Source organism: Piliocolobus tephrosceles, chromosome 6, assembly GCF_002776525.5.
Source record: "Piliocolobus tephrosceles isolate RC106 chromosome 6, ASM277652v3, whole genome shotgun sequence".
In the NCBI taxonomy this organism is placed as follows: Eukaryota; Metazoa; Chordata; class Mammalia; order Primates; family Cercopithecidae; genus Piliocolobus; species Piliocolobus tephrosceles.
Genome location: NC_045439.1, coordinates 122,564,583 through 122,581,890, shown reverse-complemented (window position 1 = coordinate 122,581,890; position 17,308 = coordinate 122,564,583). Strand labels below are relative to the sequence as shown.

The following is a 17,308-nucleotide window of genomic DNA, read 5'->3' as shown; positions in this document are numbered from 1 at the left end:
TGTCATGTGTGAACTTGATCCTGCCATTATGATATGAACTGGTTATTTTGCTCGTTAGTTGATGCAGTTTCTTCCTAGCCTCGATGGTCTTTACATTTTGGCATGTTTTTGCAATGGCTGGTACCGGTTGTTCCTTTCCATGTTCAGGGCTTCCTTCAGGGTCTCTTGTAAGGCAGGCCTGGTGGTGACAAAATCTCTAAGCATTTGCTTATCTGTAAAGGATTTTATTTCTCCTTCACTGATGAAACTTAGTTTGGCTGGATATGAAATTCTGGGTTGAAAATTCTTTTCTTTAAGAATGTTGAATATTGGCCCCCACTCTCTTCTGGCTTGTAGAGTTTCTGCCGAGAGATCTGCTGTTAGTCTGATGGGCTTCCCTTTGTGGATAACCTGACCTTTCTCTCTGGCTGCCCTTAAGATTTTTTCCTTCATTTCAACTTTGGTGAATCTGGCAATTATGTGTCTTGGAGTTGCTCTTCTGGAGGAGTATCTTTGTGGTGTTCTCTGTATTTCCTGAATTTGAATGTTGGCCTGCCCTACTAGGTTGGGGAAGTTCTCCTGGATGATATCCTGAGGAGTGTTTTCCAACTTGGTTCCATTTTCCCCCTCACTTTCAGGCACCCCAATCAGACGTAGATTTGGTCTTTTTACATAATCCCATACTTCTTGCAGGCTTTGTTCATTTCTTTTTCTTCTTTTTTCTTTTGGTTTCTGTTCTCGCTTCATTTCATTCATTTGATCCTCAATCGCTGATACTCTTTCTTCCAGTTGATCGAGTCGGTTACTGAAGCTTGTGGATTTGTCCCGTATTTCTCGTGTCATGGTTTTCATCTCTGTCATTTCATTTATGACCTTCTCTGCATAATCATTAATTTATGACCTTCTCTGCATTAATAAACCTCTGCATTAATAACACAATTCTTTGTGCTGGGTACATAATTCTTCCTTTAGCTCTGAGAAGTTTGATGGACTGAAGTCTTCTTCTCTCGTCAAGTCAAAGTCATTCTCTGACCAGCTTTGATCCGTTCCTGGTGATTAGCTGCGCTCCTTTGCAGGGGGAGGTGTGCTCTTATTTTTTGAATTTCCAGCTTTTCTGCCGTGCTTCTTCCCCATCTTTGTGGTTTTATCTGCTTCTGGTCTTTGATGATGGTGACATACTGATGGGGTTTTGGTATAGGTGTTCTTCCTGTTTGATAGTTTTCCTTCTAATAGTCAGGACCCTCAGCTGTAGGTCTGTTGGAGATTGCTTGAGGTCCACTCCAGACCCTGTTTGCCTGGGTATCAGCAGCAGAGGTTGCAGAAGATAGAGTATTGCTGAACAGTGAGTGTACCTGTCTGATTCTTACTTTGGAAGCTTCCCCTCAGGGATGTACTCTACCCTGCGAGGTGTGGGGTGTCAGACTGCCCCTAGTGGTGGATGTCTCCCAGTTAGGCTACTCAGGGGTCAGGGACCCACTTGAGCAGGCAGTCTGTCCCTTCTCAGACCTCAACCTCTGTGTTGGGAGATCCACTGCTCTCTTCAAAGCTGTCAGACAGAGTCGTTTCAGTCTGAACAGTCCTCTGCTGCTTCCCCTATTGTTTTTTAGCTGTGCCCTGTCCCCAGAGGTGGAGTCTACAGAGACAGGCAGGTTTCCTTGAGCTGCTGTGAGCTCCACCCAGTTCGAGCTTCCCAGCGGCTTTGTTTACCTACTTAAGCCTCAGCAATGGCGGGCGCCCCTCCCCCAGCCTCGCTGCTGCCTTGTGGTTAGATCGCAGACTGCTGTGCTAGCAATGAGGGAGGCTCTGTGGCTGTGGGACCCTCCCAGCCAGGTGTGGGTATAGTCTCCTGGTGTGCCTGTTTGCTTAAAGCGCAGTATTGGGGTGGGAATTACCCGATTTTCCAGGTGTTGTGTGTCTCAGTTTGCCTGGCTAGGAAAAGGGATTCCCTTCTCCCTTGCGCTTCCCAGGTGAGGCAATGCCTCGCCCTGCTTCAGCTCTCGCTGGTCGGGCTGCAGCAGCTGACCAGCACCGATTGTCCGGCACTCCCCAGTGAGATGACCCCAGTACCTCAGTTGAAAGTGCAGAAATCACCGGTCTTGTGTGTCACTCGCGCCCGGAGTTGGAGACTGGAGCTGCTCCTATTCGGCCATCTTGCCCGCCCTCCGGAAATTTTTTTTAAAAGGAAAGAAAAAATTTTAAAAAATTAGACTAGAATGGACCACTCAGGAAGTGGAATAAGAATTAAATCAAGACCAAAAGAAAAATAAAAAAGAGTGCTAGAGAAACAATGATTAGCTCTTTTAGTTGTTAGGGCCCAGAATGAAGTTTATGCCTTCCTGAGCATAATCATCATTTATTTACATAACAATTATCAATTTGTTTAAAAACAAAACAAAACAAAAACAAAACAAAAAACCTCAGAAACTTTCTTTCATCCAGAAGAGAAAGTCCAAAGTGCCATGGTCTTACTACTCCACCCCATCTTACCTGGCTCTCTGCTCTGTCTATGCCACTTCCCTGTTCCACTCCACACCCAGGCCCACTAGACTTTGTGCCTGGAGCAGTCCACAACCCTGCTGCAAAAACACAGCCTACTCTAACCTAAAGCTCCATCCTATTTCCTTCACAAGCCCTTTCTCTCTCTCTCTCTCTCTCTCTCTCTCTCTCTGTCTATACCCCCAGTCCCTACCGCTCCAACCTGGGGTTATCACTCTGTCCTTATGATGATCTTTGATGTCTTCCATCATTACCTGGAGAAGAGCACTTCCTTTGGTTCTTACATGTCTCAAGAGCCAAATTGTACACGTTTCTAAGCTCTGTCCCCAAGTACTACTTGTGAAATCACAAAAACTAATGATTAAGGATATACCTCACTTATTAAGAGGCAGGAGTAAATATTATAGTGTAGATATCTGCTTTAATAAACAATTGTTTTAAGTGGTCCCGGAAATTGTGCCTGATTAATTAGTGTTTTGTTGTTTTACAGATCTTAGCCCAATTGTATTCTACAAGTCAAAGCCAAGTGAATTTCTTAAGGAACTTTCAGTTTAAAATAATTTTAGATTCAGAGAAAGTTGCAAAAATAGTACAGAGAGGTCTCACATATTTTTTATCCAGTAGTTCCAATGGTATTATAATAATGTATTAACATCTTCCATAATGATAGTGCAATATCAAAACCAGGAAATTGACATTGATACAATCCACAAATTTTATTCGTATCTCATCAGTTTTATATGCACTCGTGTGTGTATGTATGTGTGTGTGTGTGGTTCTGGACATTTTATCACATGTTGATTTGTGTGGCCACCACCACAATTGAGACACAGAACTGTTCTATCACCACAAAGATCCTTCATGCTACCTCTTGTAGTGACACTCATCTGCCTCCCCTTAACCCATCCCTAACTTCTGGCAACCACAAATCTTTTCTACATTTCTATAATTTTATCATCTCAAGAATATATTAGTGGGATCATATGGTACATAACTTTTTGGAATCAACTATATTTACTCAGCAGAACCCTCTTGAGATCCATAAATTGTTGCACTTATCAGTATTTTGTTCTTTATTGCTCTGGAGTATTTTCTCACACTCCAATTTTCTGACACCAGCTGGTGCCCCACAGTTCAATCCAACTCTGACACTAGCTGGCAGTGGCACCAGATTCCATAGGTTCAATAGTTCAGTCTCAGCGATTGCCCCCATTTCAGATGTGAGTTGCAAGTCCCAGGCCACCCATATGTCTGACTGACTAGCTATAAATCAGGGATTCCTTGGGTTGGACAATTTGCTGGAATGGTTCAAAGAACTCAGGAAATCCCTTTATTTACACCTACTGGTTTATTTCAAAGGATAAAACTCAAAAACAGCCAAATGGAACAGATGCATAGCACAAGGTATGCTGTGTTTGTGTAGCTTCCATACCTATCTCTCTGGGTGTGCCACCCTCCCAGCACCCCAGTGTGTTCACCAGCCTGGAAGCCCTCTGCATCTCATTGTTCATGAGTTCTTATAGGGCTCAATCTCCAGACCCCTTCTCCCTTTCCTGGAGGTCAGTGGGTGGAACTGAAAGTTTCAGCCCTCTAATCACTTGATCTCTCTGGTGACCAGTTCCACCCTGAGGCTATTTAGAGGCCCCACTCAAAGTCACCTCATTAGTATAAACTCAGGTATGACTGTAAAGGGCTCATTATGAATAGCAAAAGACACTCCTACCACTCAGGAAATTCCATGGAAATCTGTGCCAGGAACCTGGGACAAATACTGAATGTGTGTTTGGGATATAGCACAATTGTTTCGTAGTGGTCCATGGGATGGATATACTACAGTTTGCTTAACAATTCACCCACTGGAGAACATTTGAGTTGTTCCCAGTTTTGGCTACTATGTACAAATGAAGCTGCTATAAGCATTCATGTACATGATTTTGTGTGAGCTTACGTTTTCAATTCTGGGATAAAGCCTGGGAGTACAGCAACTGGGTCGTATAGTAAGTGTATGTTTATTTTTTAAAGGAAACTCCCAAGCTATTTCTCCAAGCGGCTGTACCATGTTATGTTCCCACCAGCAATGTATGAGAAATCCAGTTTCCTTACATCCTCACCAACATTTGGTATTTTTCTGATTTTAGCTGTTGTAATAGAGGAATAGTAGTATTTCATTGTAGTTTAAATTTGCATTTCCCTAATGGACATGGTATTCAACATCTTTTCAGGTATTTATTTACCACATATATATCCTCTTTGACGAATGCTCAAGTATTTTTTCTCACTTTTTAGCTGAATTGCATTTTTATTTTTGAGTTTGAGAGTTCTTCATATATTCTAATATGAGGTTTTTTGGTCAGATGTGGTTTGCAAATATTTTTATGCCAATCTATAGCTCGACTTTCATTCTCTTAACAGGGTCTTTCACAGAGCAAATGTTTTTATTTTGAGGAAATCTGATTTATTTTTTCTTTTATGGATCATGATTTTGGTGTCATTTCTAAGAACTCTTCACCTAGTTCTTTGTCCTGAAGATTTTAGCCTGTGTTTTCTGTAAAAAGGTTTTAGAGTTTTATGTATTAATCTGTGATCCATTTTGAGGGATTTTTGTTTTTTTTAGACAGAGTCTTGGTCTGTCACCCAGGCTGGACGTCTCAGTCACAAATGATCCTCTCACCTCAGCTTCCTGAGTAGCTGGGACCACAGGCGTGCACCAACATGCCTGGCTAACTTTTTAATTTTGTAGAGATGAGAATCTTGCTATGTTGCTCAGCCTGGTCTCTACTCCTGGCTCAAGTCATCCCACTGCCTTGGAGTCTCAGAATGCTGGGATTACAGGTGTAAGTAAGTCATCGCATCTGGCCTCCTTTTTTTTTTTTAAATAGAGGATGAAGTTTAGCTTGAGGTTCATTTTCTTCTACTATAGATGTTTGATTGCTCCGGTGTCATTTGTTTAAAAGATTATCCTTCCTCATCGAATTGTTTTTGCACCTTTGTCAACAAATCAGTTTGCTGTACTTGTGTGGCTCTATTTTGGGATGTTCTGTTCTGTTCCATCTACTGTGTGCCTGTTCTTCTGTCAATACTACAGTATCCTGATTATTATAAAGCCAAGTGAAGTTTGAGGATATCCAAGACAAATATAAAAGTCCTGTGGGCTCAGAACAAGTAGCACCTTCCTGAAAGGAGTCAGAGAAGCCAGTATAATTTAGATACTAAGATTGCAGATTTTCTACTCAGTAGATGTGGGTTGAACCTCAGCTTTTTACTGGTTGTGAGAAATTGAACATTTTATTTCTCTGTGCTTCTGTTTGCAGTTCTATAAAATGTGGATAATAACAATGACTACTTCAAAAAGGCTAAATGACTATTAAATGAAAAAATCATGAAGATTGCATAGCATTATGCTTAGAACATAATGATCAATACATGTGAACTTTACAGCAGATGCTGTTGGTATCCTGCCTGAGTCCTCTCAGCACTCACCTTTCTGTATTCATCAGCCCAACTTCCAACAGCTCGCACCTGTGACTTTCGCTGGGGTTTCTGGTTCCTGGAACCTGCTCTGTGCACAGGTGGGGCAAGATGGCAGTGGTAAGGAATTTAACGCTGCTTAAGAGCAGCCCTCAACCAATGACTGACAAGAGTTGACCAGCTGTCCTGGTTTGCCTGGGACTGGGGGGTTTCCTGGAGTGCAGGAAAACTGGGAGAGTGGGCCACCTTAAGTCCCCAATTCCCTTTGAATTTGAAGCAGATGCTCAGAGTTCCTCAGCAGATTGAACTTCAGTAGTCACAGAAGTAACCTGATTGATCACACACCTTTCCCGAATGGGAGTCCCTAGCTGGCTCATGACTAGGAGATGTCAGTGTCCTCATTCCAGACTGGGCTCTGCAGTCAATGCCCATCTCACACATCCCTGTCCAATGCTCCCACCTCATCACACAGCTCTGGAATTTATAATTAACTCCAAATCTTAGCATCTCTCCCTAAATATTTGATTTCTGAGCTCTAAGAATAATGTAGTTGGAAAACCAGCTGCTTTGTGGGTCAATGAGGGGAGTACTTGAATCTTGGTACTGGCTTGGTAGTCCTAAGATACTTGTCTTATTACCACCAGGACATCCCTCTCTCCCCATCTTCCATCTTTCCTGGGCTGTCTTCTCTTCCATCTCACTCCCTCCAGTCTCCTAACATTGCTTCCCAGGATCATCTCCAGAAAAACTACTTGCTTCACAGTATACCTCTTAGGGGAGCCAACTTAAGATTATTATTGTTCTTTGGTCTCCGCACTGGATAGTAAGGGGGTTTGAGATGAAAGGTATGTGTTGAAAATTGTTTCAGATATGAGGTGCTGCTGTTGCAGTTACAGTGACACAAGGTGCTGTGGGCTGTTTGGGCAGGTAGACCTGAACAGGAAGGCCTGGGGGCTACGAGGAGGTGAGAGGAGAGGCTCTGGGAAATTTTTTGGAATCAGAGGGAGTGGCCTGACTTTATTGGAATCAGAAGGGAGTGACTGGACTTTATCTAGAGTTGGAAGGGAGTCATTTGTGATGAGGAGAAGCAACTTGCCTGCCGGAAATGTTACAAGTTTAGTATCTGAGAAGGGGGCTGTTGCTGTGACTTTAGGTGGAGAGATGAGGGGTGGCTTCAGGAAAGGTCAGAACCTGGAGCTGTTGAGAACAAGTTCAATGCTCAGATGATGGATGTAGAGGTGAGCCAGGAAAATATCACTCAGGCACTTACCGGGGCCCAGCACCATGCCTGGCCATGTCTGCTGTGGTGCTGCAGTTCACTACAGTGGGGAAGCCCTTCTGGTGGAATAGGCTGTGGAAAGAACATGGATAGTCCTGTACTTTCCTGGAAAGTTTGGAGAGTGGTGGGACATCCGTCAGAGGCCTCAGTGGCACTTCCATGGAGGATGCATGGAGACACAGGTCCTAATGTGTTTCATAATGTGAATATCTTCCCAGGTTCTTCCCCAGCTTTGGGTCCAGAAGGAGGAAAACCAGACAGTGACTGCCATGTTCAAGGCTGTGTCATGGACCTTTAGGGGTCTTCATTGCCCCTCAGTCCCTCTCTCAGCAAAAATGTTTGGCAAAAGAGCAGATAAAGGCAATGTCCTGACTGATAAAGTGGCTGTGATCACTGATCACTGGGTCCACAAGAGGGTGAGTGAATAGGAGTCCCTAGCTGGCTCATGACTAGGAGATGTCAGTGTCTTCATTCCAGAGTGGGCACTGCAGTCAATGTCCATCCCACACATTCCTGCTCAATGCTCCCACCCCATCATACAGCTCTAGAGTTTATAATTAACTCAAAATCACAGCATCTCTCCTTAGAGCTCTGGTTTCTGAGCTCTAAGAATGGTGTAGTTGGAAAACCAGCTGCTTTCTGAGTCAATGAGAGCAGTGCTTGAATTTTATCTCCCTACCTACTGCCTCAGTAGTCCCAAGATATTTATCTTATTACCACCAGGACATCCCTCTCTCCCCATCTTCCATGCAGGTATGGCCTTTTAGGATCCTGGTCTAATAGGGAGAAACCTGAGACCTATTTGTCCCTCAGACTCAGAGGTTTCATTGACTGGAGGATGCCCACTGGCACCAGGGGAATGAGCAGGCCAATGTCTCAGGACCAGCTCAGGGAGTTTTCATAGGTGAACCTCTTCTCATTGTCACATTTCTTCCCATGTCGCTCCAGTTCCACTCATCCTCTGACTGGCATCATAAGCCACAAGCTATGAGTCATTATCACTGGCAGGAGGAGGAGTTTCTGGTGTTAAGTGCTTCAGGGACACGATCTTCCTTTTGACCCTTCGTGGTCTATAATTTCGCCAATTTAGACCATTGTATTTCAGAATTGTTTAATCATTCTAGACTTCCCAGATCTCCGTGACGTTTTAAATCTTTATGGGTGCTCCCAAGGCCTGACCTTCATAATAAATGAATACATTAAAAAATTCCGAGCTACCCAGATAGTTTGTACAACGTAGAGGAAATGTGCCTTCTGCTCTTTCTTTATCACAGGGGTTGAGCAGCCCTATCAAGAGTACATCAGATCTCCTCAAAGGAAGGAAATGTAGAGGGGAGAATGTGTTCTTCAAAATGAAAGTGTTTCAACTGCAGAGCAGAGGGAAGCTGTTAAGCTTAGAGAAACTGTAATTTATACCGGAGGCCTCTGGCTAGAACAAAAAGAAAATAAGCTTGACCATTAAAAATATTCTTTACAATGTAGACCGGGTACCCAGCAAGTTAACTGATTTGATGAAACATTACTTTTTAAAAACTCCTTTAACAAAATTGATATGAACATTTCCTTATCTATAAAATATAATTATACATTAAGTTGTGAGAATTAAATGGGGTAGCTTTTGCGAAGGCCTGATAAGTATTAGCCACTCAGTTCCTCTTCCTTGCTCAGAAGGATTTGGAGGTTGCTCTCAGACAACACCAGGGAACTCAATTTGTGTCTCAAGATCAGGCTTCCAGGAGGAGAGTGGGGAGGGCAGAAGCCATCACTCCATCCCTGCCCCCAGGATCCACTTTGCCATCGCTCGGCATCTTGCCCAGGATGGGGCCCACATGGTTGTCAGTGGCCAGAAGCAGCAGAACGTGGGCTGGGCCGTGGCCACGCTCAGCATGGTGGGCACCATGTGCCACCTGGGGAAGGCTGAGGATCAGGAGTGGCTGGTGGTCACGGTGAAGGGGCAGGCAGTGGGAGGAGAAGATGGGGATACCCAGATCCAGCCCTGACGTGGCTGGGGTCTCTAGGAATGGTATCTAGGTGAACAACGTGTGCAGCCCAGGACAGGGCCCTGCCCAGGGAATGAAGCAAATGGACAACCAGATGTGTCTGAGAAGAGATGTTCCTGGCAGGAGGGAGCTCACATGGGCTGGTCTAGAGCAGTGCTAAACAAAGGGTAGCCTGGCCTGGGAGCTTGCTAGATACCTGGAAGTTCAGATCTAGCTGAGGCTGCTTGAATGGAGGCTAACTTTGCACACAGTCTGCCAGTGATCTGTGTACTTGTTGAAGTTTGAGAGCACAGCTCTAGCGCACCCCCAGGTGCTGTGCTGGGGAGCCCACTGGGGTAAGAGCTCTTCATGCGTGACCATCCTGGAAGGGGTGAGTCATGAGGCAGAATCTGAAGGAGTGTGCAGTGGGCAGCTGCATGTTGCAGAGAATGAATGGGCTCTTGATGTGAGACTGTGGGAGGAAGATTCTGGAGTGGAGGGAGAGGTGAGACAAAATTGATTAGAAATGTAGGAGGTGAGTGAAGATCTGGACTGGTCGGGGCCTGGATGTCAACTAGGCATCACACAGGGGCAGGAATTTGATGCCTCCAAGGAGGTGAGAAACAAATATTTCACTCACCTCTGATGGCCAGGATCTGCCAGTGCTCCAGGGATGCTGCAGGATGACCTCAGGCAGGGGTTCGTCACTTTGCCCTGGGTTGTCACCATCTCTCCTTTGCTCCTTCCTCCACATCCTCTGTCATTTCCTCCACAGGCCCGAAGCACTGTGGAGGCGGTGACTAGTGTGCGTGGCAGAGGTCGGTCCCTTGGTGGGGAGCACACTGGGAGCCAGTGAGCCTGTCTGGGACAAGGTGAGGACTGGGGATAGGATCACTTCCTGCTTGGCTCTCTGTCCTCCATTTCTGCACGCATGCATATGCACACAGAGTACCTCAGCACCCACATGCCCTCCCGCCCCACCTCAATGCTGACCATGATGTGTGGGGGCTGGGGCTCCCTGGGACAAGCTGCCCATCAGTAAGTTGGACAGGCACTGACTATGCCCAGCCTAGACCAGGCTCCAGCAGCCTCCTCTACCCTGACTCTCCTTGTGCTGGTCACTGCTGCAAAGAGCTGAGATGCCAGAAATTTCCTGGTCTATCCGTGGCAAAGACCCCTCCCTTGGCTCAGGTTTCTGAGGCTGTCTCAGTCTGGACTTACTGGCACCTGTTCTAGTCCCTTCATTTTGCCTGTCCCATGGGCCCCCTCTGGGCTGTCACAGAGACACCTCACTTGTTCACAGACACAGCAGAGAGAAGGGACCTGCCCAGACCTACCATCCCACTCAATCAATAGAGCATTCCAGGGGCTCCCACTGCCTCTCCACACCCCCTGCCCCTGCTGTCCTGATGGGCCCCCTTCGAGGGCTCAGTCCTGGTCCTCTCCTGACCCTGTTGGCAGAGACTGGGTCCTGTGATCTATGTAAGCCATCCCCTCCTCAGGGAGCCTTCATCCCGCCGACCACCCCTCCCTTTCTCCTGGTGGAGCCCACCCCACCTTCTCTCTGTGGGCCTCCCATTCCATGGCCTTCCAGACTCAACTTTCAATTCCTCTCCTCTCCCTTCAGCCACACTCAGGCTCTTCTGGTTAAAAAAGAATCCTGGTTCCAAACCTTTGCTGACATAGACCAAATACTCAGTATGGATTCCCTTCTCTCACTGCACCTACCTAATGGCACTCACTAAGTTATCCTGATTTCCCTCCCTCAACTGTATTTCCCCAGCCTCCTCTCCAGAGGGCAATATTGACTGGGGAGAGGTTGTGTGGGGACCGACAGTGAGAGGGTACCCTAAATCACAGATTATTGGTGGCTCCCCTATGACCTGGGCAGGACTGGAACCTCTGATTCCTTTTCCCTCACACATAGTAAGGAATACACACATAGTAAGTGTCCCAGCACTTGGCACAGTCACAGGGCTTCATTCTTGCTCTGGCCACAGGTCTCCAAGTGACCAGTGAGATGGGCCCTGGACAGACCTCCTCCCTCCCTGTCCCCTGCCCGTGGATTCTTTCTCATTTCAGATCCTGTGTGTGAACGTGAAGGCCTCAGCCCTGCTGCTGAGCCAGCTGCTGCCCCACATGGAGAACAGGGGATGAGGGATGAGAGGGGCTAGTGGGCACCGAGGTCTAGTGCATTGGTTTTTTTCTACCCCCCTGGGAGCACTTGGGCAGGGACTCAGGAAGTAGAGGATGGCGGGGGAGATGGTAGGTGTGTCCTTTGGGGAATGTTCTCCATTTCCAGACCTATCTTCTTCCTCATGGGATGTGGCAGTTGTGATGAAGATGAAGAGACACTTGCTGCGGACGGGCAGGGCCTGCCTTCCAGGTCCTCAAAGGACCTTTCACTGGCCCTTGTTTCTTTCATCCCAGGGAGTGGCGTGGACCTTGCCCCTGCAGTGGCAGCTGCAGGGATGAAGGGGCCAGAGTGAAGTCACCCAGAGCCGCCAGCTCCAGTTATGCTTGCCCTCATCTGTGGGTATGTCATCAGTTTCCCTTCTGGTCAGAGGCCCTGTGGGTTTGCTTCTCCTCACCTTCCCATGAAGAGCCTGGCTGTCCTGTGTCCCGTGGCTGCCCAGGGGCAGGCCAGGCTGGGACTCTTTAGTGATGCCCAGACCTCACAGGGGTCTCTGTGACACATGAGTGTCACTTGGCTCTGCTCTCCAGGAGTGCTGCCCCTCAGCCTCGGGACCCTGCCCCAAGGGATGCCACTCTGGCTGTGTGTATTGGGTGGCTTGGACCCCAGCAGTGGCCTTGGTATCCACTAATTTAGATGTCTAGCTTCCCTCTAGTGTTCCAAATTGTTCCCAAACTTTTATACTTTCACCCTGAATCCTGAGCTGGTTTCCTCATAGCATAAAAATACAATTTCCTGGCTCACCTGGTCTTTTTATTGAACTTTCATTTCTTCTCATTTCCCTTTCTTCTCACAGGGGAAGCTCTGTGGTTCTGGTCTCATCTATGGTGGGTTATGTGCCAATACCAGTGAGTGTGAGCTCCTCTGTATGTGGCTGGGTGAGGGTTTCATACAGCTCCTCTGTATGAAACTGGTTTCCTGTGAGGCCCTGCAGGTGTATGTGGGAGAATTGGCTGTTGATCCCAGATAAGGTGGAGTTAAGATGTATGAACACCAGGCCAGGAGTGGTGGCTCACACCTGTAATCTCAGCACTTTGGGAGGCTGGGGCAGGTGAATCGCTTGAGTTCAGGAATTCAAGACCAGTATGGGCAGCATAGTGAGACCCCATCTCTATTAAAAGGACCAAAATAAACATTTTTAAAAATGCTGTTTTTTTGTTTTTTTGTTGTGCTGTTAACACCAGCATAACACCCTGACTGCTACAGACCAGGTGTAATCTCACTTTGTCATAATAGACCTAATACCCAAGGACATTAAGCCATGTGCCTAGGGTAAGAATAGCCAGTTTGCATTACTTCAAGGACTGGGCCCTGGGTCTCTTAATTCCCGCTGCCTTCCTGAATGTTCAAAAGCACAGTGCAGCTGTCTGTGTCAAGCTTGGACACACATGCAGCAACTTGACATTTCCCTAAGCCTGGAGGAGCCCTGCTATCTCAGAATTTCAGTCCTGAAAATTATTATGGGGTGGTGAGGGGTCGGGGAAGGCATTTTAGTTTGGGGCTGGAGTCAGGCATATCTTCTTAGTCTGTGACCCAGAGTCACAACTTTTGTTGTTCAGGTAATTGTCCATCCCTGCATTGTCAATCCACTTTGTCTGCTTCCTTTTGCATTTCAGAAGTTGGGAGCCTGCAACACCAGCAGAACAGCCCTGCTGGGCCTCTCTAAGTCTCTGGCAATGGAGCTGGCTCCAAAAGATATCTGGGTAAACTGCCTGGTGCCAGGAATAATCAAGACTGACTTTGTGCAAATGGGGAGGGTCACTGTGGCTCCTACTCCCACTCCCTGCCCCAATGGTCCCATAGATCCCTTCCCCAGCCAAGCTTCCAGCTGAACTGAGGCCCACAGAGACCTGCAGGCTCATCACTCAGAGGCTCTGGCTTGCAGGCTCATCACTCATCTGGCCCAGGCTCATCCCTCAGAGGCTCTGGCCTGCAGCCTTTGGGACCTACAACTTCGCCCTTTCCTATAGAAGCATAGGAGGGCCCTGTCCTTTCTGGGAGCAGACCAGAGTCCTTCCTCACCCTTCTCAGCCAAACAGGGTCACCCTCCCACAGAGGACTTGGTCTGCCATGGTGCTCTTCCCAGCCCCCATCTCCTCCCTGCTACCAGCGCTCCCCAACATTCCCTGCTCCTGTCAACAATCCATCTGCCTGGCATTGACCTGAAATCTTTCCTCAGGACAAAACATTGCCATATTTGCTACCCAGCTTTAACCAAGTCCATGGATTGCAGCGGTAGGTGGTGCTTGGTACTTTAGCGGTCTGTGTCTACTTGAGGGAAAGTTCAGGTTCAAGAAGACATAGATCCCTGATCTTCCAGCCTACTAGCTGTTCCCCTCTCTGAAGTCTGAAGACATCACAGTCCTGGGTTGGAGGCTACAGGGTGGGTGTGAGCCCCCCGTGGAGCCTGGTGAGGTATGGGTTGATTGGGGTCAATGCTGGGCACCCCTCTGGGGCAGCAGGACCTGAGGTCAGAGATTAACACTTCAAAGGCTGCCCCCTCAGCTCTGCTCTCTTCCCTCAGGTTTGGGGTGCCAGAGGACTATGCAGGTAGCATGTCCTTCCGGGGCTCTCCAGATGTGCTCCATCACTGGGGAGAACATCGTGGTGGTTGGCTACTTCCCTAAGCTGTGAAGAAAGTGTGTGGCTAAGAGAGTGAGGTCATGGTCCTCAGTGGAAAATGGGGGGCCTAGGGAAATATGGAAGCGGGGAGCCTTAGGACATCATTAGGATCCAGGGCCGTGTAAGGAAACTTGCTCAGGAAATAAGGAAGGTGAGGTGTTTGAAACTTTTCTTTTGGAAACAAACATGTTTGGCCACTTCTAATCTAGGCTGATTTCTGTTTGGCTAGTGATATATGAGCCGTCGCCTTGGCCTAGAAGCCTCATCCCTCGCAGAGTTCCTTGCCTCATTCCCTAAGACTTTTTACCCCTCGCTACTGTCCTTCATGCCTTTCCCATGAAATTATAAATAGGGCTGGATACTTTCCATCTGCCCTTCCAGATCCACTATCTGTGTTTTTTCTTCTCTGTGCCCTGGGAGGCTGACCTGTAGGGATGCTTCCACAGTCCCTTAACCTCTGGCTTCCAGTTAGTTGGGTTTGGTCAAGGGGAGGCACTCACAGGAGATTGGAGGCTGCAGGAGAGTGAGGCCAGGGAATTTGTTTCTCAGGTTCCCTATTGCCTGCTTGCCACATGAGGGCTGTCTCCACTAAAGGCTATGGCTCTTGTCAGGCAGTACCTTCCCCTCTTTCGTCCTTTCAGGTCTAGAGGTGGTAATGGCTCCCTACTGTTGCTATCTCAGGAGTACTGCACTATACCTTGTTGGATGCACTAAACCCTGTTCACTTATTTGTAAGTAATTTTAAATTAAAATCTCCTTGATTATTCAGTTTGAGAATATCAATGTTACCACCAGATCTTTTCCTTAAGATAACCATTTACTTATAGCTTGTATACAATAAATCAGATGCACTTCAAGCAAACTTTTCATTGAGTATTAACAAACTTTTACATACATATGACTGCTACCATAATAAAAATGCAGAACATTTCCATTGCCCCCCTCCAAGTTCTCTTGTGCCCCATTCCACTGGACACCCCTGCCAATGACCCAAGGCAACCATTGATCTTCTTTCATGATAGATTATATATTTTTTAGAGTTTTATATAAATAGAATCATATGGTTTATATGTACTCTTCATGTCTGGCTCCCTTTGCCTAGCATAATGCTTTTAAGATTCATCTTTGTTGTTGTGTATATCAGTAGTTCTTTCCATTCTATTGCTTAACAATATTCCACTGTACGAATATACCACAATATCTTTGTTCACCTGCTGATGGACACTTGAGTTGTTTCCAGTTTTTGTTTATTGTAATTATATGTTTTGTGACTATTCATGTTGAAATCTTTGTGTGGGCATGTCTTCATTTTTCTATGATAAACAGGAATGGAATTTTTATTTAAAAAATTCTTTGCTGATATTTTCTGTCTTTTCATTCACTGTGAACATTTTGAAGAACTGTATTTAGGATACTTATAATAGTTGCTTTGCAATTCTTGTATGTTTCAACATTTGGTTCACTTCAGAGTTGGAATCAGCTGAGATGCTTTTCTCTTGAATATGTGTTCCATCTCTTTGTTCTTTTGTTTTTTTCACATCCAGTGATCAATCTTTGGTTCTCTTATATTGACTCATTTTGTATATGTATTCTGAGCGTTATTAATTTTAAGTTGTGGATATTCTGGCATCTATTATTTTTTTCCAGATGTGCAGTATCATTTATTTTTGCTGGCAAATGTTTGGATTAGATTTGACCCATAAACTCTATTTTTCTGGTGACAGTTCTGGTCTCGATTTAGATCTTTGGTCTTTAGCTGAGCTGCTTTGAATCTGTTCTTACATGCAGGGCTCAGGGGTAAATTAGGTACATAATTTGGGAAATCCCTTCTTTGGATCTTTCACTTCTAGGATTCTTACATTCATCTTAGTGGTCAGTTCCACTAACTTCAGCTTTCTGTTTTCTCATTCAGAAAAAAATGTGGCTTTTCTGCTCACGCTCCTATCAATTCATGGGTGCTATGGTAACGCCACTTAGCCCCAGGCTAAAAGTCATAAAGAAAGGAACTTTCTTAGTATGGCTCATCTTCTCTCCATTCCAAGAATGTACTTCCCATCAGAGTCTGTCTTCTATTCACTCTCTAGTGACTTCAGGGAGTTGCTTTTTAAAAAAGTTATCTTCTGATGTTATTGTTGTTTCCTGTGGGACAGTCACCTGGTAGGGTCTTACCCCTTTTTGCCTGGAAACAAACCCTCATTTTGTTTTTTATTTTTAAATGTTTAAAAAATACTTTTTTCTTTGATATGTAGTGTCACTCTTGTTGCCCAAGCTGGAGTGCAATGTTGTGATTTCAACTCACTGCACCCTCCACCTCCCGGGTTCAAGCAATTCTCCTGCCTCAGCCTCCCAAGTAGCTGGGATTACAGGCACGCACCACCATGCCTGGCTAATATTTTGCATTTTTAGTAGAAACAGGGTTTTACCATGTTAACCAGGCTGGTCTTGAACTCCTGACCTCTGATGATCTGCCCCCCCATCGGCCTCCCAAAGTGCTGGTGAGAGGTGACAACCCGCTAGTAGCCCTCGCTCTCGGTGCCTCCTCGGCCTCAGCATCCACTCTGGCAGCACTTGAGGGGCACTTCAGCCCACCATGGCACTGTGGGAGCCCCTCTCTGGGCTGGCTGAGGCCAGAGCCAGCTCCCTCTGCTTGCTGGGAGGTGTGGAGGGAGAAGAGCGGGCGGGGGCTGTGTGCGGAGCTCATGGGCCAGTGTGAGTTCCAGGTGGGCATGGGCTTGGCAGCCCCACACTCAGAGCAGCCAGCGGGTGCCACCGGCCCCAGGCAGTAAGGGGCTTAGCACCAGGCCAGCAGTTGCAGAGGGTGCGCTGGGTCCCCCAGCATGCCGGCCTGCTGGCGCTGCACTCGAATTGTTGTGGGACCTCAGCTGCCTCCCTGCTTGGCAGGGCTCAAGACCTGCAGCCTGCTGTGCCCAGATCCCGCCGTGGTGGGCTCTGGGGCAGCCAGAGCCTCCCCAAAGAGCGCCACCCCCTGCTCCACGGCGCCCCGTCCCATCAACCACCCAAGGGCTGAGGAGTGCTGGCGCATGGCGTGGGACTGGGGAGCAGCTCCACCTGCAGCCCCAGTGTGGGATACACTAGGTGAAGGCAGCTGGGCTCCTGAGTCTAGTAGGGACTTGGAGAACCTTTACGTCTAGCTAAGGGATTGTAAATACACCAATCAGCACTCTGTGTCTAGCTCAAGGTTTGTAAATACACCAATCAGTACTCTGTATCTAGCTAACCTAGTGGGGACTGCCAGAACTTTTCTGTCTAGCACTCTGTGTCTAGCTCAGG

General features: G+C 46.9%; 1 pseudogene; it reads left to right on the top strand.

The window, feature by feature from the left end:
• The window catches only part of LOC111554790, a 36,049-nt pseudogene extending 22,020 nt beyond the window's left edge, over positions 1–14,029 (top strand).
• Positions 14,030–17,308: the final 3,279 nt, after the last annotated feature.